The 26,639-nt window shown below is 39.5% G+C and overlaps 1 protein-coding gene across 16 annotated transcripts in view; it reads right to left on the bottom strand.

The window, feature by feature from the left end:
- Nucleotides 1-26,639, bottom strand: part of DLGAP4 (DLG associated protein 4) — a 449,524-nt gene that overhangs the window by 34,661 nt on the left and 388,224 nt on the right. Inside the window, exon 1 of one of the 16 annotated variants that reach the window (XM_078393228.1) lies at nt 20,139-20,375. The exons of 13 other annotated variants lie outside the window; for them this stretch is intronic. The gene's annotated coding sequence lies outside the window, so the exon portion shown is untranslated. Of the gene's footprint in view, nt 1-20,138; nt 20,376-26,639 lie in introns of those variants that run through there. 2 more of the 16 variants (XM_078393223.1, XM_020801096.3) reach the window with 2 other exon arrangements.

Here is a 26,639-nt window from a genome sequence, read left to right as displayed (position 1 = left end):
TTGGTAGGAAAAATTGAAAACACTAGGAGAGGAGGAAGACTGAATATGAGACGGATTGACTCAATAAATCCATCTTCAGCCTTCGGTTTGTAAGACTGAACTGTTAACTGTTAACAATGGTTCAGTCATTGTTAATGGAGCTGTTAACTGTTAACAATGACTGGATCATTTGGAAATAATCAATTAATCACGTCCCCAAGGCTGGAAGTGACAATTAGTGACATGTTTAAAAGCTGGGCAAACTGTTTACTACATTGTTTGCACTTCCACAGTCTGAAAGTGACAGAATGCATGCATCTAATTCTTCTTCCACCACTGCTTACACATACTGTTGTAATCCTTTAATTCAGAGCAGAAATGAACTGGCTGTCTCCCAACCATGAGTCATCCTAAGCACAGGATAAAAGAAACAGAAGCTTCACTTGGGTGCCTCAGGAGGAAAAACAAAGCTCCTACAGGGAACTGCACATTGAAGCAGAAAGCTTAAGGCACTCACTCAATGACCTTCTTCAACTCATTCAGATGTCTTCTAAATTAGGTATTTCAGTCAGGCAAATGTATATCCTGTACTCACAAATTTATTCACATACATTCTCATCGATGAAATTTCCAACAAGATAAACCAAACGTCTGTGAAGGATCGTGAAAATTAATAAAGTCAGCACTATTAAACAAGTCTGCAACTTTTACATCTTTATTCTGACTTGCCTTACTGGGACTTTAATTGGTTCTGAATTGGCCTTTTCGGGAAACTGCCATGCAATTTATACTGAAATGTTCATTGCTGATGGATAGGTATTGTTGGATGCAACACCCCAGGAAATTCCATATTATTCAGTATGACTTCCACATCTGAAAAAGCATGTTTCTGGCTCCCACCTGCTTGCTGAACCTTAGAAACAGAAACTCAAGCATAATGTACATGATTAAGCAAACACTAGGCAACACGCCAGATCTGACCCTTAAATTGTGCACATGTTGGCTTTCCTTTTGAATAGGGAATACAGTGGAGCCCTCAGTGCTAGTAAGCATCAGCCAAGGATTAAGGTCCCCGAAGGATGTTGCAAGTAAAAAAGATGATGAATCAGCATTGCCCTACCCCATGCTTGCTAAGGCTCAAATGAGCATCTGTTTTAAATATGCTCTCTACAAAAGTAAAGAAGTGTAATTTTGTTAGTTATAGCTTTTGCTCTTGCTCATGAAAACTACTTGTCACAAGCGAGAAGAATGCTGCCTCACCATGAGAGCCTCCTCCTCTTTTCTTCAGAAGGGAGAAGGAGAGGAAACAAGAAAGCAACAGGGAGTAGCCAAAACCCCAGGATGTGAATCAGTACTAAACTACAGATGGCAATTACGTTGCGTGCAGTTCCAGATTCGAGATGGTTGGACAGTGTCATTGAAGCTACAAACATACATTTGACCAAACTCTGGGAGGCAGTGGAAGACAAGAGGGCCTGATGTGCTTTGGTCCATGGGGTCACAAAGATTCAGACACGACTAAACGACTAAACAACAACAAACTCATTTGTTGTAATCAATTTTTTCCCAATAACTGCACAACATTTGAATGCAACTTAATGATGGTAATTCCATTCCTTATGTGGTATACTTGAGTTTAAAAGAACCACACTGAATGATGAAGAGTATCACGTAATTCAAATGATGGCTTATATTGTGTATACCATGTCACTGCCTTTTGTTCTGTGGTGGGCACTAAGGTGACCATGAACCAGACAAGAAGAGAATGTGTTTTCTGTCACAAGCTAGTGACCTGTAATATTCAAATGTGTGCCTTAAAACAAATAAACCACAAATATGTATTTTGGTTCCTTTTGAACAATAGGCCATTGGATCTGTAACAGTAACGACTATTTTCTAATATGTAACATTTTAGAATCTGTCAGATGTTCCAGACTCATGTACCTGCACTGATAGGATATTCTGCAGTACAACTTATGTATGCAAGAATTTCAAACCTTAATTTACTAGGAATGTATTTTGAAATTCTTGTGGAGTTTTACTATCTCCATCCCTCAAAACGGGGGAGATGAAGTCTGCTTACATTTACCAGTATATTATAAAAGAAGCCAAGACACAGACTGGATGAGTTGTTCAGCAAGGAGACCTCTGACTTCCTGCAGAACATTCCTTCCTATTGACTGGTGTTTTTCTGGGACTACAGCATCAGTGAGAAACACATCCCATTTTCAGATAAGCCATCCATTAACAGAAACAACCATTTTATTCTGTACATACTTGGCACATCACAGTGGCTAATGTTACTAAACACACTATACCTCAGACTTTACCAAAAGATATGGTCAAGCTACTGCAGGAGAGTTACAGAAACAGCTGTCCAGAGCCATCTGACCTCCAGTTTATCATCAACAAATCATGCCTTCTGGTTACAGAATGTGCAGCGCCGCTAATACCCACATCAATAACAGAACACAAATACAAAGACTCTTTTATGAGTAAAAAAAAGTGTAAAAATTCTACAGAACAGCATTATCTTCATTGAGCAACACAAAAACCAAGTGACCCACACTGATGCAGATATGAGCTGAAACAAGCATTGATTTCACTGGAAGCAGGCTGCTGAATGACATAATGAGCAGAAGTCAAGGGATGAAGCAGTTAGAACAAAAAACTGTTCATCTGCAACAGGGGTCTCAAACATGCGGCCCAGGGGCCATTTGTGGCCCACCAAATTATAGTTTGTGGCCCCGCCTTGCCTGCCCCCGAAGCTCCCACGCGTCCTCTGCTGTCAAGAGTTTTAAAAAAAGCCTCACCTCGCTCGCCAGCTCCCTCCCAAGACAGCGCCTCTTGCACCCTCCATCCAGAACTGCAGCCTGCCAGCCAGCCCACCTGTCTACTGGCTGGCAGGCTGCAATTTCCGGATGGAGGGTGCAAGAGGCGCTGTCTTGGGGGAGAGACGGCGAGTGAGGTGCGCTGCCAGCCCTTTTCCTCGAGTGCCCAAGCCACCACTGAGTGATGCCCGAGAGCGGAGCTCACTCCCGGCCCGTCCTCGAAGAGTGCTTCGAAGCCGCTAACAGCAGTTGCTGCCACCGCCACCACCTCTTCCAGGGAAGCGGCCCGCCCAGTTCTGTTTAATTTCGCAGGTAGCGATGGGGGCTTTTCTCCTTTGACAAGGCGATTCTGTGAGGGTTTTAAAAAAAAAAATGTTGTGCCCTCCCCCCCGGCTAGGCAGTCGCTGGTGCTCTCTCCCTTCTCCGCTTCTTCGTCCTGCTGCTGCTGGTGGTGGTAGTGAAGAAGGAGCTGGAGGGGGTTGTGGCCGGCACCCCTCCTCCTCCTCCTCCTCCTCCTCCTCCCCCTCAGAGCCCCAGCCGGGTTAAGGAAACTCCTGGGTGGCTTCCTCGGGCTCTTGCTCCGCTTGGTGGGAAATCTGATGTGGCCCAGCCTCACCCAGAGTCTGCCTCCAGCGGCCCCCAGGTAAATTGTGTTTGAGCCCCCTGATCTACAAGATACAGCAAGTGTGCCTTCTTGAGAAGCAGCAGCTGAATAAAGGCTAAGAAAAATATCATGGACCAGTTTAACAATATTACAGTATTTTCAGTGCATGTACCACCTTACTGAAGGCAGTCCAGACTGGAATAGCCACCCCACAGACCAAAAGGAAGTAATGTGAGACTCTCAAGATGCCATTAGACTGCAGCTCCCATTAGCCAGCACAGTCAATGGTGAAGGATGAAGGGAGCTGTAGTCCAACAACTTCTGGAGTGGCACATGTCCTTCCATGCTGGATGTTGTCAAGGATGAATATTATTGTTTATTTATTTATTTATCTATCATACTTATAGCTTGCATTCCTCCCAATGAATTCCAGGCACCACATAGCCCCCTCTCTCAATTTTACCCTCACAACAACCCTCTGGGGTAAGTCAGGCTAACAGACTGTGACTGGTCCAAGCAAGCTTAGACGTGTGGGGATTTGTACTCAGGTCATCTAGTTGGACTAGAATGTTTCTAGTCCAACATTCTAGCCACTATACTTGTACTGGCTATTGGATGGATATGTACTATAAGATAAGGATGGGTTCATCATATGATACTGCAAAAAGCATCAACTCAACTGGAGAAAAATTAATAGAAATGTCCTTCTTATATAGAAAAGTTAGGAGCTTAACTTTTTCTCCAAGTAAGAATGCTCACTTTTTTCATTCTTTAGCAAATCAACATTAGTAGCTTTAACTCTGGAGCCGTGAAAAAAATCAATTCAAGAGTGAATTTATGGATATATAAAAAGAATATATAAAAATCTATAAAGAGTAACCTCTGGTTAAAGCAGGAGATTTTGATAGTCAAAGTAAACATGAAATAATGACCCCTTGCTCATAGACACAATTCTTTCAGGGAACTGATTTTTCCGTGCTTCAGACTTGCAGATGGCAAGGGGAAGAGAAACAGTCTAGCATAATGGAATGTTGTAAAGCAATGGACTATCATTGTTTTGCAAGAAACAGAGCAAGTATTCAGCTCTGTACTTCCCATCCACACAAATACACAGAAACCTTTGTAAGTAAAGCAACATCCAGGAAGAGGATGCTGAAGCACAGGCCAGACATAGTGCAAATGTTACACACAAAACAACGTACACCTGAGTGGGAAATACGAATGTCAAAATTTAGATTGCATGCACATCCTCTTGCTATGTAGCACTTTATTTAAATATAATTTATATCCTGCTGATTCCCTAAGGAGATCTGAGAGATGTACAAGAGTGGTACAACGGCTAAGCTCTATATTTTGAGAAGGAAGTATTTTATGGGTTATTTTCATCTGTGCCTTGGCTATAACATAGGCCCAAACCAGTAGTCCAAAAACATATTAATAGTTCAATTTGCCCCTGGCACTTCTATGTCCACAGAATATTTAAGCTCATTGCTTGCAAGTTTTAAACAGAATAGGTTTACATACTTCAAGCCAAATACAGTAGTTAGAAACACTTTTCTCACATGCCAATGCGGAAGCACTTAACTCTACATCTGCAAATTGCTTAGCTGCAGCTTTTTTTTTTAATTTGAAAATCTGACACTGAATAGAGAAAAGCTGATAGTAAGAGAAGGCTAACAAATGTTTCCACTGCCTGGGCCAATTTAGAGGATCCACAGTTAAGTGGGAAATTGGACTGAAAGGTAATTTCCTCATTCTGACATTCCTGAGCCTACTCTGTGCCTACTTTTTTTTTCATTCCAAGGGTATGTCAAAGCCTCCCTCCTTTTCTGGGAAAAGCCTTACATTTTGCCATACCAAGTTGAGGTAGCTGCTTGAATGATCAAATTTTTAGATTTAGCCTTTTCTCAAACAGTCCCAGAGGTTTTGCTAGTGGTAGCATATAATATGTACTGTAAGTTTCAAGAATTGCAAGGAAAAATATTTTGAGTGAATTAAGTAATATTCTCATTTAAATAACAGTCTTCAACATGCTCATGTATCAAGTTAAAAAAAAAGCCAAAGGGCATAGTGGGCAGAGTATCAGACCACGACTCAAGAGTATCAGACCAAGACTTGAGTTCATATCGCCAATCAGCCACAGAAACTCAATGGAGGGTGGCAATTGGTAGACCACTCCCTGGATACCTCACATATCTTGAAAGCCCCATGAAGATGATTGTATCTTAATACATAACAAAAAGTTTTAAAAACTAAATTTGTGAGTGTGCAGAACCATTTACAGAGGACCATTTGAAGCTTTACAGAGGACAGTAACCAGCAACAACAACCCCAGATATCTGGAGACACAGATATTGCAGAACTTACTAAAAGCCATTTATTTTGTAGGTGGCACATCCTGTCACTTCACCCAATTGAGTTTTGTTTTAAGTAGGGTGACCCTCTCTGCTCTCACATGAAACCTTTTTTATGATACACAAGCAATGTGAGCATAAGAATGCCTGCCTCCGTTAAGAACTAATGCCTTCCTACAAAGAAAATTCTGGTGACTGTTTTCATTATTATCTGCCCCACATATATAGGATGTATACTCCATAAAACTCTGCAGCTCCAGACAAAGCTATTTATTTATTTAAAATTTACTTACAATATTTTTTATCTTGTCTTTCTCCTTAAAAAGAACCCAAGGTGGCTTACAATTTAAAGACAGTATTTAAGTTAGTAACAATGATTATACAATAATAAAAGGATAAATGAGTACAATACCAAAAAACATAAGCAACACCAAAACACATTCATGCAGTAAGGTACAATAATCCATTTTATAAATCCCACTCAGCAGCCATTCACTTATGGAAAGTTTGCCTGAGGAGAAAGGTTTTTGCTTGCGAAGGATAGTAAAGATGGGGCCGGTCTCATTTCCTGTGGCAGGCAGTTCAAGAATCTGGGAACAGCAACAGAGAAGCCTCTCCGAACCTCACTGCTACTGAATGTCATTGCCTAAAAGTACTCCAAAATAAAATCTGTTCCCTGAAGTGTTCAGTTAGCCGTTCACGTAAACAAACACAAGCAAAAACAAATATAGCCTACATATTAAAAATCAAACAAACATCAAGTGTCTGCCACTTGACATGACATATGGAGAACTAAAATATCGAAAATGCAGTGCCATGGGCTCAAACTCACCTAAATTGGGAATTTACCAGTCAGACAACGGATGATGAATAAGAAAGAAAGTAATACAAAAGCTCAGCCTTGTACACAGAGAGCCTGTGGTATCTCCAAGGAGACCACAAGCAACATAATAATGAGACATGAGTGACCAACATGATGTACCTTTATTTTCTCAGAATAAGCAAACAGAGGTGGCCATTTGCCTCTTGTACTTCACTTATTTGAAACATCTTCACTCCACACTGCAGCTGAAAAGTTTCTGCCCTAATAATGCAATTCTGCAAACTTAAAATGAGATGTGCAGCCCGTGCAAATAAGAGTCCACACCCACAATCAAAACCAGCCATTGTACTTATTATTCCCTTCTGCAGCTGTCTCTTTTATAGATACAAAGCTTAACTTCTGACAGAGTGCTAGTTAATCTTCCAAGATTCTGTTGCTAAATGCTTTTACAATGTGTGTCCAACTACTCTGCTATACTATGTCTACTGTTCCTTCAGAGCAATACAAATGGAAAATGTGAATGATATCAACTTTAACCAGTGTGTAGTAGTTTACTTGTCATGTTTCCATGATGATAACCTCAATCCATTTATGCACCACCTATGTTTTGCATGACACACAACATTTTTGATGATGGTATCATCTACTGTGAAGAAATCCAATCTGGACCATCAGGGTTATAATCTTACTCTGAAGCAGTATGTATGTATGTATGTATGTATGTATGTATGTATGTATGTATGTATGTATGTATGTATGTATGTATGTATGTATGTATGTATGTATGTATGTATGTATGTATGTATGTATGTATGTATGTATGTATGTATTTATTTATTTATTTATTTATTTATTTATTTATTTATTTATTTATTTATTTATTTATTTATTTATTTATCCCGCCCATCTGGTATATTATACCACTCTGGGCGGCTAACAGCAAACAGTACTGAGTATATCATCATAATCATTTGTTTGTGGACACAATAGTGTTCTCTTGACATTTCTATCAATGGTTTAAAACAATCAATTTTAATAGATTATATAGAACTCCTTGTAGAGGACCAACATTCTGGAATAAGCAAACTCAACTTTCATTGCAACCATACAATAAACAATTATTTATATATATATACAGTATCTCTATGGAGAAACTAATCTGAAGTTTAAAGAAAGACATACAAATAGATTGATCACCACTGTTAAGGAGTTGTAATACACAAACTAGGGAGGTGTTTATGGGAACATTCTGAACTACAATACACAAATACTACTCTTTAATACTCAGGTTACTGAACATGTAGGGAAATAAATAGAAAATACGTGAAAAACTATGTCCCGGTAACACCTGGGTATTCAAAAGAGAAGCTAGTGCAGATGTACCTAGAAAGGTAAATGAGCCCCTGGTCTATTATACAAATGCCTGCACATTTCAGGCATACACCTTTAGTGTACTCTTTTCTTTCTTAGACTCATCTCAGAAATGAAATATGCAAAAGTGACATGGAATGTCATGTGAAAAATGAAATACAAAAATATCACCAGCGTATTTACAAAATCGAAACATACATGCAGCTTGAAACAAAGAAAAAAAAAGGAAAGAATTTTAGGGCCAGTGAAATATTTGAGTGGGTGTGTGTATGTATAGGGTGTGTGTGATGAACAGCATTCCAGTTATACTTTGCAATTTTTGTGGATCTATAAAGCAACATGAAAATTAGTGAAATCCTTTGAACTGCCTTCTTTTCAATTCTCAGCTACAACTGTATGCTAATCTCTTGGCCAGCCAAATGGCTGGTACATTCCAAGAAATACAAACGGGGTTCCAGATGGCTGTTGCTTAGCAGCAGCCCACATACTTGGTTGCTTAGGGAACAGGTTCCTCACATTCTCATTAGACAGCTGCCTAGTGGAACTGCTACTCCCGTCTGGGGAGACTTCTGAGATTCTGCTACAAGTCGAGGCAATGATTTCTGTCAGATGCTGAATAAAGGCTTTAGCAAATTAATGATGGGAGGACTCCAACCATCCCTTGTGACCTTAAAATGGGTTTGAAGCTTACAAGGGTGTGTCCTATTTCATCTTTTAAATAGAATGAAAATGCTATGTAGTGGGGTGGTAGTTCTTAGCTACACATACACAAAGCAAATTGTTCTCTTAGGTAACAGTGCATTGCTTATCTGAAATAAACCAAAACAGCAACATGGCCGTCTCAACCAAAGTGTTTAAGATCAAAACACTTCCATGTTGTGTGAATGTCAACATTAAGAGCCCTACATAGATAAAGGCAAACATTCCTAAAATTAGTTGGCAGTAACCTTTGCTATGTTACATCAGAGAAGGTATTTTCATCAATCTTCAGTTAACAATTCTCATGCATACATGTGTTTTGGTGCTTTAGAGTTGGTCCCAAACTTACAATAACCTTCATAGTGTTGCTGAGATATATGAGATATTTAAGGAGTGGTTTTGTAAGTGCTGCTCTTCCCCCCCTCCCCGGACAAATCTTCCCAGCCAAGTGGAGATTTGAATCCAGGCTTCCTGAGTCAAATTTTGACACTCTGTTCACTACACTACATTACATTCGTTCTCAGCACTAATAAATCTGTGAGGCTGGTAGATCCAAAGAAGTTTGTTGACACCTCTCACTCTTTATTTACCTTAACTGAATACAGTATTTAGAAGTTTTTTCTTTTTCCTTTTTAATAAGTTTTACTGATAACAAAAGATTTAAGCATTACAAACCCAGCTCTTTTCTTACAAATTTTCATGCATTTTAACAAATACTGAATTGAGCTTTACTTTACATCAAAGACATTCATAGTTCTGGTATTAGCAGTTTGTTTGAGATACATCTTTCTGCATTTTCATTTACTTATGTAGTTCATAATACTGTGTGTGTGTGTGTTTAGTCGTTTAGTCGTGTCCGACTCTTCGTGACCCCATAATACTGTACATCTGTCCAAAATTTTCTATATTGGAATTGTAGGGTTTTTTTTTCTGTACAATTGTTGCCATGTACTTTATGAAAGGATACCATTGTTCAATAGCATTCTCTCTCTTTTCTATTCTGTTGTTACCTGTAGCTTTGAATCAATTTGTCCAAATTTGCCATTGTTCACACCAGCTGCACCCATGTATTTATGGGTGGATAGTCAAATACCTCACCATGTGTATCCTTGCTGCTAACAACTGTATATTAATCAGTCTCTGTTGCATCAGCTTTTCATTTTGTATATTAAAGACAGAAAATATAAATAATTTGCTCCGATACTCTAATGGCACACCAGTTATTTCATCAATTTGGTTTGTTATATTTTTTCCAATATTTTTGTACGTTTAGACTCTCTAGACACGTTAGCCAAAGTGCCTTTGTCTTTATTTCTTCTACAGCACAATGGTGCTATTGCCTTACAATATTCTGAAAGCTTTGCCAGAAAGTAGTGCCATCTATAAATTGTTTTTAGAGTTAATTCTTGCACTGTTACAGATATGGAGGACCATAAAGCAGAAGCAGTCCAGATGCAGTGCCATTAAGCGTAGTTAAATGTAGTACTTGAATTTGTTGCCTGGGTTATTTTTGCTCCTTCTGAGTGTCCATATTTTAAATCTATTTACCATGAATCTAATTTTGAAAGGCTTCATTTTTCAAGTATTAAATATTTAGTATTTCAAACAGCTCTCTTAGATGGCAGTATCAGTATCTCAGCAAGGGTCCTAAGAACCAAATACTGTACATGTGTTAGCTAATTTTAGGTACTGCGTGCTTTTTTTACAATACAAATGAGCTAGAAATGGAATTCCCAAAGTATTATGAAGTAGCTACACAGTTAAAATTAATGAATGTTGGTTTATGGATAACTTCATATGTGGGAAGGAAGAGGTGGGCATGGTTCATGTAAACAGCTTGTCATTTGCTCCTTCTTCCCACTCTGGAGAGAGATTTTAGAAACTTCATTTAAGTAGAAAAATGAAGAAATGCCTGTAATTCCTGTAATATTTTCTAATTATAATACAAGCTTCTCCCCCTTTAAAAAAACAACAACGAGGGAGGTCTACCCAAATCTACTATTTCCTTCTCACTGTGTTTCTTTGAGAAATGTGCCAAGAGCTTCCAGCTGATTGAAAGTAAAGGCTGTGGCATTACCCAGATGAAGTATGGCAGAATAGATCAACTAGTGTCCACTGCTGGACACTGCAGTGGTCTAATAAAGCAGAGTGAGCCATCTTTATGTCCCCAAGAGCTGCATGTACGGTAATAGTGGTTGAAGGGGAGTGTCTGCTAGTAGGGGATGGGCGGCATTCCCGTCACTTCTCCACATACAATCTTATACATGAGCACAATATATGGAATGGAGAAGTTTTAAACTTCCTTACCCATGGTGTGACATCTTACATGCTGACTGGTACTTGGATAAAATGAAACAGTGGGTAAAAGGGACAAGTGCATGATTTAAGCATGGGAATGGCTCTTTATCTCAAAATGTCAGATGCAGGGGAGGGGTATTAGGAGACAGGTATCTAGTTGTTTTATGCACTCCCAAAGGCATCTGGTGGGGCCACAGTGAGATACAGGAAGCTAGACTAGGTGGGCCCTTGGCCTGATCCAGCAGGGGTCTTCTGTTCTTATGTACCTACCTTGCTCTTGATTTTTGGCTTCAGTTAGCCTACCAAAAGATTGCTTGAGAATGACAATTGCTACATTTCTCAATACTTGTACTTTTTGCTCTTCAGTTCTCCACGTGTACTTCCATGTATATAAATATCTGACCACTGAAGCCATATTCCATGTATCTGATGAAGTGGGATACTGTCCATGAAAGCCTATGCTAAACAAAATGTCTAAATCTTTTAAGACAGCATCAGACTACTTGCTGTTTTTGTTACAACAAACTAACGAGATCAACAACTGTCCCTAGAAATACATTTATGTAAACTGCCTTTCCTTCAAAGTATCTATTTGCCGGGGTGGACTAAAGATATTGTACTGTACTTGCCTGTTCCTAGCCTAAGGGCCAAACGTGGCTTGGAGGCAAATAACTTAAAATTAAAAGAACAACACAAGGGACAGCATTAAAACCATTGGGTAGCCCTCCCTACGGCTCATTTTGATTTAAAATTACAGAACAGCTGGTCACAGCTCTTCTGTTGTCTTGTATATCTTGGTCTTCCAGAGGAACAGATAAAACAAAATATTATATATGAATCTTTTGAACATCTGGTCATGTTACACAATCTGGAATTCAGGGTTTTCTATCCTACACTAGAATAACAGGAAGGCTAAGCTATGTTATCAATTAGTCTCAAAGAAAATGGCTAGCAGCTTTTGTCCTTATGTGCCATTAAGCTGCATCTGATTTAATGGCAACTCTACGAACAAGAGATTTCCAGAATGTCCTTTCCCCAATAGCATTGCACAGCTTTTGTAAATTCAAGCCTGTGGGTTCTTTTGGGGAGTCAATCCGTCTTGTATGTTCTCTTTATATTTTCCTGCTGCCTTCAACTTTTCCTAGCATTACTATCTTTTCCACAGAATCTTGCTTTCTCATGATGTGCCCAAAGTAGGTCAGCCTCACTTTTAACACATTTGCCTCCAAAGATAGCTTAGGCTTGATTTCATCTAGGATTCACTTGCTCATCTTTCTGGCAGTCCAGGGTATCCACAAAGCTCTTCCCCACGACCATATTTTAAATTAATAATTTTTTCCCAGTCAGCTTTACTGTCCAGCTTTCACACTCATACAAAAACTTTTATATACAGACATATCACCTGCCTCAATAAACTCACAAGTAGATATGGGGGTATTCATATATGAATATGAATATCCCCGCAGAGGTGGAAATAACAGGGGTCTGGCCCCATGGGGCTAGACTGTCCACTCACAATTTTGCTGCTGCCGCCGGCTCAGTGGTGTCTTCCTATTGTGCCGTTGTTCGCAATAGATTACCCAGTCCTGGAAGAAGGTGGGATGACAAGCCTCTCTGCTAGGTTGGAGAGTGGCTAATCCATTGCGGAGAACAGCAATATGGATACCCCCATCTCTACTCACAAGCCTATTATTATGGTAGTTTCACATTCAAAATTAGCCAAACCCTAGCTCTTCCACGCTGTACCTATAAGATGCCTCTGCTTATTATTTATCAAGCAGGATTTGAGATTATCCTGGTACCATATGTCAGAATGGAATGTATTTTCAGGAGCCTTAGCTCCCAGGACATTTCTGAACAAACATTGAGAAGCCATCTGTATTAATCACATGTATTAATTATGGACCTCAGAAGGGCTCTACAGCTCTTCTGCAAACTCTACAACTCAGACAAAAAGTAGCATAGGCTGTAGAATCTTGTACATGGAGCCCATACTCCACAAGTATCAAAAAAAAAAATCACAGAAATACAGTATCAACAATTCCAGCACTGATTCCTCCATGTTCCTTCTAGCCCATTAACTAAAGGGGCACCAGTGAGCCATGGGAAAAATCCATTCTTTTAATTTATTTTTCAGGGTCCCCTGAGAACGAAGAATTACATAAGCTAATATTTTTACAGCCACACAAGCTCATCTTTTATGACATGCGGCAAGTCCAGTCACGTCAGCGTCTGTGACCTCACCTCATTACACACGTCTTGGCAGAGAGTCCAATTCATCATGTGAGTAAACATGACAGCTACAGACTCTGAGATATTTCTACACACGGCCTGCTGAAAGGAAGCAAATCGGAAGTGCTTCCCTTGTGTCCTGCACCCTTCGACAAATGAGAATGAAGACGTGAAGAGCTCAGCATGTCTGCTACTTTTCTGTACAGGGGCCAAAGTCAATGGAGTATCAAATGCTGCCACTGGAACACAGCCTAACAGCTACTATTAGTTGACAAATAAATGCTTGTTAATAGTTGTTTGTTTTTAACTCAGTCAACAGCACTTAAACGATTTTTGGGCTTCCTATTTCATTCAATAAACACAGCCTCAAGAATGAGAGGACATCTAATATTTGTATGACCAGCCATGCCACGCAGGTGTCTCCACCCAGTGCAAATCTTACAAGGTGCAAGTTCTGCAGAAGAAGAGCAATTCAGCCTACTGCTATATTTAATACTACTAAACTATCCTCCAATTACAGGAGTAAAAGTATGTATAAGCTTAGCTGAGGAACTGGATGTATCCTATATAATTCCTTCAGTGAAACATGTTTGTGACAGCATAAATTGTTTCTGTAGCAACTGACTGTTACACAGCTAAATCAGTCAAACAGGAGGTGGCCAATTAGGAAGCTTTAGAACAAGCTTTATGGACACAAGCAGACCTTGCAACTGACAGGCACAAGAAAGCAAATTATCTAGAGCGCAGATAGCTTAATGAGCTCAGTCAAATACATTTCAGAAATGCAGGCTGTTTTTAGGTTTGCCTTAGTGTATGTTACAAAACAAATACTGTAAACAATTGTCCATAATGGAAATCATCATAATAATCTCCATAAGAATAGCAATGTTATTAGCTCCTGGAAAGCAGAAATGTGTGTACACACAAATAAATGTATGCATGTATGTACTGGATTTGAGTGCACAGATACCTTCCCCTGCCCACACCCGAATACACAGAAACCTGCATAAGGTATTTGAGGGGAAAAATTACTTTTGGTTAGGAGCAAAAGAAATCCCATCTTTTTTCCATGCTGAATATTATTTTTTTGTGGAAAGGTAAACAAATATTTTCAACATATTTTCTAAATATGAGAGAAAAATAAATACAAGACAGTTGGCTGAATAGCTCAGGGAGTTGTGTACATGGCTGCAGAACCAGAAGTTGGGAGTTCGATTCACTACTGTGCTTCCTGGGAGAAGAGCCAGCCTGTGTAGCCTTGGGCAAGTTCCACAGTCCCAGAGTACCCCCAGAAGAAGGAAATGGTAAACCACTTCTGAGTAGCCTATACCTAGTAAACCCTGGAGAGATCATCATAAGTCAGAACTGTCTTGATGACACATCATTGTAACTCCTTGGTCAATAACCAAACAGTGACATGCCTCTGGATGAAGGTTCTGAAAGACAGAGCTCTTAAGAAGAGATTGGCACAAACTTCAGTTGGGAAGTTCATACTGGTTTGTAAGCACTCCTCCTCCTCTTCGGCTGTTTGACCAGTCTCGGGCAGGAGCACAGGCTTCCCTTCTCTGCCTCCTTGGCTGATTGCCTACTCAGACAGGACGGCGGGACAGGTAAACCCATGCTCCTGCTGGGGACTGGTCAAACAGCTGATGAGGAAGAGAGAAGTATGCACCAGCTGGCGAGTGGGTCATTGGCTCGAGGAGGAGGTCGGGGAAGGGAATGCATATAGCGCTTGTGGTACTGTGCACATGAATGGGCATGAACCTCCAAAGGTTTGTGCCCATTTCTGTTCTTAAGGCTTAGTTTTTGCGTACCTCAGCAAGTAACAAACAGTTGTAAAATCCCAAACCAAAAAAGTTGCTTCCCCCATGTAACAATGAAACAGTCTTTGTAGGAGGGCATGATGAAGTGAGCAGATTAACACAGATCACCATGAAATTTGATACAGACACATCCCACCTTCCTCTTAAAAAACACTGGGCTTAACCTAGTTCCTCTCCACTTTATCCCGATAGGAATGAAGAGGTAAGCTCGGCCACGAGACTGACCCATTGACAGTCAACTGAACTACATGGTTGAGTGGAGATTTGAACCCCAGTCACACCAAAGCATCTAAACATTAAAGCACTCTACCTCTTCTACGTTCTGGTAACTTTTCCTTGCCACTAGCTACTTAGCAGTAAATCTGATGTGGGCATAGCTATTCCTTTGGTAGCTTTCCAGACGCCACTGCTTAAACCATGAACTACAGATGTCTGGAGATAAACAGTGTTTTGTGAGATGACCCTTTTCTTAATTATCTGTAACTGCTGAAAACTGATTGTTTCGTACAGTGCCTAGATTTTAAGTAAGGTTGCTGTCCACAAGGCCTTCTGGTATACCGATGAAAGCTTCTGTTGGTCAGGAACATGCTGCAACCTGTATTTTCCAGTAACGGTGTTCACTGCACTATGTAGTTCATGCTGAAAAAAATGATACTTCACTGCTTCATGCTGAGGAGCCAGTGAAGTACTCAATTGCACACACTTAAAAATATGGAATCTTCAACCATGAAGTATAGTTACAGTGGCCAAACTGGATGGCTTTTAAAAGAAGGGAGTAGATGAATTCATGGAGAATAACTAGCAGCTATCATGGATGCAGATTCCTTCTAGTACAAGGGCCATTTCATTCTGACCATTCTTTGCTGGAAGACAATAGTTAGAGGGAGTTACTGCATTCAAGTCCCACTTGTAACCTTCCCAGGAACATCTGGCTAATTCCAGTAAGAAATTAGATGCTGCAGTAGATTGCTCTTGGTCTGATGTCTCTTAAGAAAGAACTAATCTGATGTCCTTCTTGAGTTTCCGTAACCCTTACAAAACAAAGTGGCCAGGTCACAAGGTACAGCAATAATTTTCTCGCTACTGACTGACCCTGAGCGAGGTTATAAAGAAAGGATTTCACACCAGGTATTGGCTAGAAATATGCTGCAGATAACATTTGAATTATTAGGTTTCATATAGATGCGAAGCTTTAGCCCACACAACAGTGAGGTCTTTCCTTCTCAAAAAGCTCGAGAATCAAAGCCTTGATATATTAGTAAAAAAAAAAAACCCTTTTGGATGGGTAACCTATCATGAACTATAGCATTCTGCTGAAAGATGGAAAGCAAATTTCTTGGTTTATAATACACAGTGGACTAATTTCAACAAATCAACTTAAAAACATAAGCAGAGTTATAGCAATTATAATAAAAAGCACAGTGAACAGTGTCAGTTGGTGTCACAACCTACACTTTGATGGTAATTGCACATTAGACTGAACAAGTTCCAAAGAAAATTGTGTTTAGTCTACTCTAGCAGGAAAAAATAGGGCTATGTGGCAGGAGTTGTGTTGAGACACAACAAGTATAACAGCACAAGTATTTGAGTATTATTTCTCACTTCTTTGATACACGGAATATAATTTTTAAGAGGTTATATATATGTATCCAACCTCTTGTTGGATACACACACACACACACACACACACACACACACACACACACACACACACACACACACACACACACACACACACACACACACACACACACACACACAGAGAGAGTGTACACGTGATTGGGAATGGGACAATCAAACGCCAGTTGTGTGTGCTGTAAGCCACCTGAACCCCAACCATCATATTCCCTGTATCTGTGGCAATATTTGTAGTACATAAAAGCTCATGCTATAATAAATCTATTACTCATAAATGTGCCACATGACTCTGTTACTGAAAGAGACAGGGTTTAGGGACGAATATCTAAATAAATATGCAAAAACGACATAAAAGGGGCTACAAATAAATAATGCACAAAGTACAGTGTTAATTATCTTTCTTATATTCTGTCCAATGGTGAGAAGAAAAAAGAACTGAGGGAATAAAGAACAGTCGGATTTTATAAGTTGTTCAGAGTCAATTAATCAAGGACAAAGTAGACAGAAAAAGAAAGAGCAGAAGAAAGCTGTCTCCAAACCTGAAGTTAGAAACTACATAAAAGGTAACTGCTGACTTGAAGTCAGCCATCATAACAACACTAGCCCAGTTCTGTCTTTGCATTCAAAAATATTTCAAAGTTTGTGCTAATGAATTCCGAGATAGTATTAATACAGTGACTTTCATATAAAGAGGGCTGTAAGAACTGCCAACATTATTATGGGATGCTGTATATACTGAATTGAGCTGGTATGTTTTCAAGTGTTTTTAAATGGAGATTTTAATATTGTTACTTGTTTAATTGCTTTTTAATATATTCTATTTTTTCTAATGGACTATTATTTTTATGACTGTGAAATGCTTTGAGTTCCCTATGGGGAGAAAGCCCACAAATTTATTTGTTTGGCTGTTTATCAGAAACATGAGAAACAGTATTTAAGGGTTACAGCAAACTATCTTAAAAAAGAATAGCATCACACTCAAAGTACACCAAATAAGAATGAAGTTTAAAAAACCAGATCATACATGATGAAACAGGAATTGCATCCCATACCCTACTATAATCTAGTCTGCAATTGAGTTTGTGTTACTGAAGCAACTGCATACAGCTTCCTATTTATTATTATACTTATCGGCTTTTTGCCCACATGGGTACCAAAGCAATATACATTAAAACACATTAAAATACTATTTAAAAAGAAATTAAAAGCCATTTAAAAAGTCAGTTAAAAATAAGTTTTAAAAACTAAGGGCGAGTCCATACAAAATAGTAATTTTACCGTAATTGTCCCCTGAAAGCTCACCAAGAAGGGTGCAAAGCAGAACCTCCCTTCAGAGGGAATTCCACAATTGAACGGCTGCTACAAACAAATCTGTTCCAACACTGTGGCCTCCCAGCGTGGTGGAATGTACAACAGGGCAGGCCTTTATTGATAATTTCAAATTTTGGGCAGTGACATAAAGGAAGAGGTGTTATTTCAGATATTCTCACCCCAAAGTACTCAAGGCTTTATAAGTCTGGAACTGAGCTCAGAAACAAATAAAAATCCAGTGGAGTTGGTTTAAGACCAATTATATATGGCATCAAACTTGTATGCCAGACAACAGTTTGATTACCATATTTTGTGCTAGCTGTGGCTTTTCAATGGCAGCCCTGTTTAGAGTGCATCACAGACATGTAATTTGGAGGTAATTAAGGTAAAAAAAATCACTGTGGTCAAAACCACTTTCCCTAGTAAGGTGTACAGCTGGTGAAGCAAACAATGCATTCTTGGTCATAGCAACCACAAGATGTATGTCCTGAGAAGTGAAACTGTTTATCTCTTTTCTCACTTTAGTTTCCTTCCAATATTGTTAGTTAGTAATGTTAGCTTCTGAGATCTTCAGGGGAAGGAATCACCCTTTTACACTTTCTAAAATATTATAGACACCAAAGGAAAATGATAACAAGTCAAAAAACTAGCCGTCCTTATCAGAGAGCAAACATACAGAATTCAGTTCAAAACTTCATGCTTACTTCTGAGAACACATATTAGGACTTTCTGCAACCACAACCTTCTACTAATACTAAACAAAGGTTTTTTTTTCCTCAACACTATCAGTAAGAATTCCCAAGAACTACACAATAATTAGAGGAGGAATGTGTGGAGCACGAGGAAAGCTCATGCAAAAATGAAATCTACTTCAGCTATAACCCAGAATCAGCTGTAATATGTAAAGCTATTTGAACATGCAGTCAGGAGGACCACTTGAAAAAAATGAGATGTGGATACAGGACCACCTGGTTTCAAATTGTAAGATTGTTTACAATTAGACTACAGTTTAATTCATCTCAGACAGAATATATGTTTAGTAAACTATCACTGACTATATCAAAACTCTCCCTTCAAGTTATTTTAGCATCGCAGGACAATTAATCTAATTTACAATGAGTAACAAAGCAGTAAGATTAGTCAGTGGCCTTGATCCACCATTATTTTCTAATCAAAGAAGATTTTTAGATTTTTCTAAAAACACAGGGCAAGTCCACAATCAGAAAACTTAACTGGTAATAATCACTGGAAAAGGAAAAGAATTAAAAATTTCACCCATAACACTGTAAAAGAAATGCCCCAATAATTCTGGTAATACACTATATTCTCATACAAATAGTGAATATTTATATATATTTGAAGATATATACAAATATAACTTCATAAAGGATAAACAGTAGATTTTCATATCTACATCAGCAACTGTATCACTTCTTACAAGTAATTCATTTTCTTCCCTTCTTTTGAGAAAGGTATGATCTTCCTACACAAACAAAAATACTAAGCAGTACTGATAGTCTTAAGTGACAAAATAATATTGTTATTTTTATTTCCAGTTTGATAAATCCATAAACCAAGGATTGAAGGGGTTTTTTTAAAACTCTTTTGACCCACTGCACATCTATGTTAGAAATACACAAAACAGTTCACTAATAATTGCACTAAAAGAGAAAGAAACCATTAATAAACCGAACACACCCTCTCCCAAAGGTTCCAAGCCGGAAAATGGCGATCTAGGAAAATATCTTAAAAGGTTTTTAAACCATTAGTCAGGACAAATATATAATTCAAAATGACACACCAACTTTACAAGGGAAATGTGGCAAGACTACTACTTATCATATCCCCATCTTTCAAAAAAAAAAAGTTATGTATTTTTTGCCAATCCCACTTTTAGCAAGCAAACATCGCCAGAATGGATTCAGAAACCGATTGCTATTATGCTGCTCGAACAGAGGGAAACCTGAACCACCATTCTTCTCTTAAATTCTGCAATCAGGCATTTTCTCTGTTCGCTTGGAGGATTTCTGGCTGCCTTTAAAGGCATGCTAGCGGCACCCGGGGTGACCAACCTCCCCGCAGCCCTCCTGCTTGGGCTGTTACCCTGGACACTGTCCTCCCAAATCACACATCCATCCATCCCTCCACCCGCACGCGTGCCTGCTTTCTTCTTACCCTCGTGGGATTAAAGCCTGCAGCAAAGTCCATTCGAACAGCTTCCAGAGAGAGGGGGGGGTGGGCTGGCCGACTGGCCTGCCTCTCCATCTAGCCGGCCAAAGGGTGATGAGAGAAAAGGGGGGGGGAGAGAGAGAGGCAGGGCAGCCACCGAGTGTCACAGGCTGGGTGGGGTGGGGTGGGGTGGGGGACTTTTCTTAGTCTTCCCAGCGGGAGCCCGACTGACTCACAAGCGCTGCCTCACCCCAAGGAGGGAGTGAGGGAGGCGCTGGCAACCCCAGCCGCATGCTCACAAATGCTCTCCTCCTCCTCCTCCTCCTCTTCGGCGCCCGCCCGGCCCCGCCGCTTCGGGGAATTCCCACGCTCGAGCCGGGCCCTGCTTGCCCACTTCCCCTGAAGGGTGAGCGGAGGCTCTTGACCGGCCGAGTGGCGGCGCGGTGGGCGAGCGAGCGAGCGAGCGAGCGACTTTCCCTTCAGGCCAGCCAGCCATAGAACTTCTGGAGGGCCCAGAACCGGCGCCTTGGCAATGCCGGAAGGGAGCCCCGTTGTCCCAACGGGGACGGACCGAGTCGTCACTCTCCCCTCGCGGCTTTGCGGCCTGCTGCAATTCCTCCCCTCTGCCCCCCCCCCCCCACCCCCGAGCTCTAGGAAGAGTCAGGCCTGTCGCTTGTGGGGCTCAGGGGAGGCGCCTGAACGGAAGCTCTCCGCGCCACAGGGTTTTAGCCAGCTCCCCAAACTCCACGGAGGGTTCCCTTCGATCGCTCCCTGCTTTCTTCCCTGGGTTGCCATTCCAGTTGGCCTTTCTCGGTGCTTCTCGCGGGATGAACTACGGAGCGAAAATAAACCTTCGCTGATCCTGCTTGCCAGGTGCTCCTTTGATACTTGTTAAGGGCTCATCCACACAGCGCGTCCCAACCCATATGTTTTTGGACTACAGCTCCCAGAAATACTGGCCAGTAAAGCTGGTGGTGAAGGCTTCTGGGAGTTTTAGTCCAGAAACATCTGGGGACCCGAGGTTGGGAACCATTGCATGAGGAGCCAAGCCTGAGGTGGCAGTCAGAAAACCGAAGTTCAAATCACAATGGAGTAACTAGGACCAGCCTATATTACAAGGGGGTTCTGAAAATAAAAGGAGAAAGTGAGCCCTGTATGAAGCTCTCATGTTCTGCTAGGAAAAACAGGGCACATGTAACAAAATAACAAAAAAAAAAATGCCACTTCAAAGAGGCATATGGCCGGAAGACCTACACTGTTGGTGTTAAACAACTCATGCAACAAATCAGAAGAAGTGGCAGTAGCCAAGTACACTCTGCTGTGCTGTTTCTACCCACCTAATCCCACACAAAGTCATTGGAAAATGAGGTTTTCCTGATCTGTCATCTTCAGTGGTATTTTTGTTCTACATCCAGAGGACTTTTAACCATCTCTTTTTCTCTCTTGTAGTCGAGACTTAAGAAAGTGCATGCATGTAGGCTGGCTCAGTTAATAGAAAAGTATTGATTTGTTTTTAAAAGATTAAATGTTAGATCCTCTTCTATTATTTACATATAAAGATGGGCAGGGAATATTTTAGTTTTTTTTGAAAAAGCATAATGCAAGTCAATTGATGTTATGAATTATAAAAGCAACTGAGTACATGCAGAATTTCCACTCCCTCATATTAAAAGAAATTACTTGCCACACCTAATACTTGAGTTCCCACACCTTTTTAGAACTGCAATTTTGTTTTGTCAAATGTGCATCGTATCTTTCTCTGCAAAGTTCAGGATGATGTGATGCCCACTTATCCTGTTTTCCTTATCCTTGTACTATACCAGTGGGGGCAATTAGAAACAATGATTTGCTCAAAGCTACCCACAGAGGGAGGTTTTCTCAAAGCTGAGCAGATTGGAATGCAAGTCTCTTGAGTCAAAGCCCTCTGTTAGCTAGACAAATTTCCCAGTGCACTCGTATAGCTACATAGTACAACTAGGGTGTGACTAATACTTTGCAATTCTGCTGAAGAGTCCAAAAAAGCCAGTCTTTCCAAATGCTCAGGAAAGTAAGCAGTGATTCCTGAGTGTTTTGTTTTAAATAATTATTTAGGAAAGTAGATTCACAGACAGGAACACAGGTGTTCCTTTCTTGTTCTCAGGTGGCACCAGTGATTTATATGGAAGCCTAGAGTTCAAGAGAGAAGAAACACCTAAAATGCTAAGGCTTCACTATTAAGTAGTACAGTCCTCAAGGAATCAAACCAAGGCATATTTTATAAAAGGTCAGATCATTTAGGCTTTAATACACTTAGGGCCATGACAGCAGATTAAGAGAGGTTTATGGATCTCACTCCTGGCTTTTATACTCCATCACATTAATGCACACAGAAAATTACAGTTTAATGCTGTAGCATAACACTAAGTAATAGCTTCTTAAATATTGATAATATGTATCTGAACCCCTGTGTCATTTGCTAACAAGAGACACTTTGTATATTACCCCTTTCCAACAAAAGTGCACTGGATTTTGTGTTGTTCTGAGTGCATTTTCCCTAAATATATGGATTGTGGGGAAATAGATACATACACCAATGCCCAAACCTTATAACTGCAGCAGAAAATTCACATCTTTGTTCATGCAGTACAATAAACACATGATTTCATCAACAGGGAGATTAATTGCAGTAAAAAAAAAAAAGGAACATGCTGGCCTTGTTCATTCGTTTCAACTTAGTATTTCTGGTATCTAAGATGAGTTAAAGATGAGCTTTAATGGATGGGAGAGTTGTTTGTGTTTCTTATTAGTATAGTATAGTATTTCTGCCCCAGAATTTAGATTGTTAGAGAACAATTTAGCAAAATAGACACATACTGTATCGTGTGGAATAATGAATGTCAACAAGCAAGGTGCTTAGTTACTGTACCTGGTAAGGGGGAAAACCCAGAAGGGAATAGAAAGATTCTCATTATACCTGCGAGACAACAGTCCTGTGCATATGGCCGAATACCAGCTGTGAGATGGCAAGTTGGTAAGACAGTTATAAGGATCTCAAGACAAGCTATCCTGAAAACATCTGTGCATGTTACCTTTTTGAGTAATGTACTGGTGAATAAATTACATGAATCTAGAACAGGAGCTGCTATCTGTTCTGTCCTGTCAAATTGATATGGAACCGCTTTGCCAGGATTTTCGCAACAACATGTAACAGATGAATTCTAAGAGAACTTGAATTTCTGTTGTTAAAAGGAATTCAAATGAGTGTTTCCCATATAGCATTCATTCAAAAACAGCAAATTCAAGATATGTATATGAACATTAATCTGACTTGTTTAAGACAATAAACATATAGTTTACCATAAGAGAAAATGAAATCTTAAAAAGCCATTGTATCTAGAAAGGGAAAAAAAGCAGATCACTGTGCAGGTGACAAGACTTAGGATGCAGGATTCTCTGAAGAAGATAGAAGTCTATTAAATATAGACAAAGAGAAACAGAACCCTAAGCCAAAAGCAAGCTGAAGACTCAGTAATGATGCTGTGCTCCATTTGTTTCGAGACATGAGTGCTTTTATGATCCAAGCAAATCATTCATGTACAATGGAAGAAACTTACACCATCCCTGGGAATATGGACCTACCAGAGAGTGGGCCAATGTGTTGAAAGCTCCTTTCGCAAGTGATATAATAATCACAACCCATTTGTAGGCACCCATTCAAACACCACGTAATCTGTAACCCATTCCTCACTTAAGGGAGTCAGAATGACCCCTACTATACACAATGTGGGTTGTAAAGCAAGGAGATGCTACAAAAGGCTCTTAGCAAACTGGGAATATTTTCTGGCACTTGAATGTCTTATAAGTATATTGGCATAGTGTCAATAATACAATATATGTTATAATACCTCCATTAGGTATGGAAACAATACTCTTTAATACTGCATGAAAGAGTTTTATTGTTTCTTTGAAATATGTGTCAGCTCTAGCTTTCTACAAAAAAGCTTTATCCACTACTATAAAGGACTCACTTGGCTTTGGTTCTTCTACCATGTCTGTATTTCCTAATGTAGACATGACCTTCACAGCAGGGGTGGGCAGATTTCAGGCTCATAGAACGTCTTTTTTTTAAAAAATACAGACATTGTTGTTCACCAACTAGAGCCAAGTATGGAATAATGGGACAGAGCTAGGCACAAAGCAATGGTCTCCAGTGATACTGGTGGTACTCCTTAACTGGGCACTCTTTAGATATGCTGGAATACAACTCCCATAATCCAGTCAGGACTCCATGACTCATATAGGAGGATGACCTGAATAAATTGGCCCAAGTACAAATCTATTTCTGAGCGAGTACAGATCAAAGATTTTAACACAAAGCCAAACTCTTTAACATTCAGTTTACAAGTAGAAATATTGGAGGAAATGTGGTTTTTCAAAAACAGACTTCACAGAAGCTTTTATTACTCCCTTTTAACAAATGGACAACACTGAAGCTCTGAGATATAATGTTTTACTGCGGCCCAGACAATATATTTGTATAAGACTACACTCTATTTGTTGCCTCCCCCTTAAACACTTAGGAATGAGAGACCTTTGCTAATTTTGTAACTCAATCAATTTTAGGTTTTTCATGGTGTATTCATAATATATCATTATAACTATGGTCTAGTCTATTGCTCTACTGTTTTTAGTTATATTTTTGTTATTGTGGTGTATTGAGGGTTTGTGAGTTTTAACCCTGTGTAAATTGCCTATATATATATATATATATATATATATATATATATATATATATATATATATATATATATATATATATATATATATAAATCTACTGCAGACCATTCAGAGACAATTTAATTTACTTTCTACTAGCTTGTTTTATAGTTCAATCCTTCAGATCTCTTTTCCACAGTAAGATACATTAGTTTCAATAAAGTTGTGCAGAGATCCAAATGGAAAATAAATTTGACAGCTGCCCCCATCTTTTCTTTTAAAGCAAAGTGGTGCAGAAATCATGTTAAGCCTCACAACTTAAAAAAAAAGGTTCTACTTAACTGTTAACCAATCTAGTTTAGTTCATTCAATGACTAAGAATGCACATTTATTTAGGAAGAGTTTAAAGTTGAAAGAAGATTGTTACTGGATTTGGTTTTGAATTCACTCTGCATATAGTACAAAATGGTTGATTTTATCTTCTTGCACAGAGGATGTCTGATCTCTTGCCTCCTCTTCCCCATCAAAAAACATAATCAATCCATCCTCACTGACTTCTTTCGCTATCTTCAGTGACATAACGGGAAATGACAGGCTTTGCCCAGGGAGCGACAGCAGGGTGACACATGTAACTAGGCTCTTGTATATACTGCATGCTATGGGGAAACAGCAGCAGACCAGGCCAAGGGACTTTGACTGACATAGGTACAGCAATTCCTCCTTCTGCTTCACAGCACGGATCACAGTAAGACTCCACAAATCAAAGCCTTTCATCACCACAATGTTTCCCAGGACAAACTTGAATGTTATGTTGGAGAAGAAGAGAAGTTTCCTTAAGTCATGCCTTTGGATAATAGTCAATGAATTATTTAGTGTATGCATTACAAAAAAATTAAAAAATGTAGCCAGCTGCACTATGAAATAACAAGACATTATTATTGCCACAACAAACTGGTTTTGCCTAGCTTAATAGAGTTATAGGCACTTGCATAGCTCATTAATTCTGTAATTTAGTGTAACAAGAGTCCTTTCAGGTTACTTTGGAATTACTCCACTATAGAGATGTGAAAACCGGGGTGGGGGGACAGACATATATGGGGAGGTGTTTTCTTTCCATCCACCAAAAAATTAGCATTTTCCCCCTACAAAATTGAATTATGAAATGTTTTCTTTAGAGTAATAAATTAAATGTTTAAAGACAATGGCTGAAACCCTGTTGTGCAGTTACACAAATAATACAACTTTTGGAAGTGAACTGCCATAAGTTAAGAAATCTTTATTAACCGCTGCATACCAAGTCGTGTGACTGAGTGTGCAACAATTAAGGTCTATGGGGATTTCTTAACTAATGGCAATTTACCTTTAAAGGTTACACTATTTGCATAATTGCACAACAGGACTTCAGCCTATGTGTTTTACTTTGCAGCAATATAAGAAATTTTCTACTCTCCAAGTGATTTCTAAATACACTTTGAACTTGATGTTGGAAATGAACTTTAAATATTACATCAAATATTTTCGAGCATTTTGTTCTAGAAATGCATTATAGGATACTGCCATGCATATTGTTTCCGTGACATGACCTCTGATCCTCTTCTTTCAACTGTTTCCAATTCCTTCACTTTCTGCACCAAGTGAAATCTCTGTTTGGGATACACCGACAAATGAAAGGGAAGCTTATTTCAGTGAAGGCAAAAGAAATTATGAGGAGGAGCAGAAATTGCTGGTAAAGAGTGCAATCCTAATTAGGCAGGACAGATAAGTGCTGGCTGAGCTGACATGGAGCCAACTAAGGATGTGCTGAATCCAACC

This window comes from Pogona vitticeps, chromosome 4 (genome assembly GCF_051106095.1).
Source record: "Pogona vitticeps strain Pit_001003342236 chromosome 4, PviZW2.1, whole genome shotgun sequence".
NCBI lineage: Eukaryota > Metazoa > Chordata > Lepidosauria > Squamata > Agamidae > Pogona > Pogona vitticeps.
This window is presented reverse-complemented; position numbering and strand designations above follow the sequence as displayed.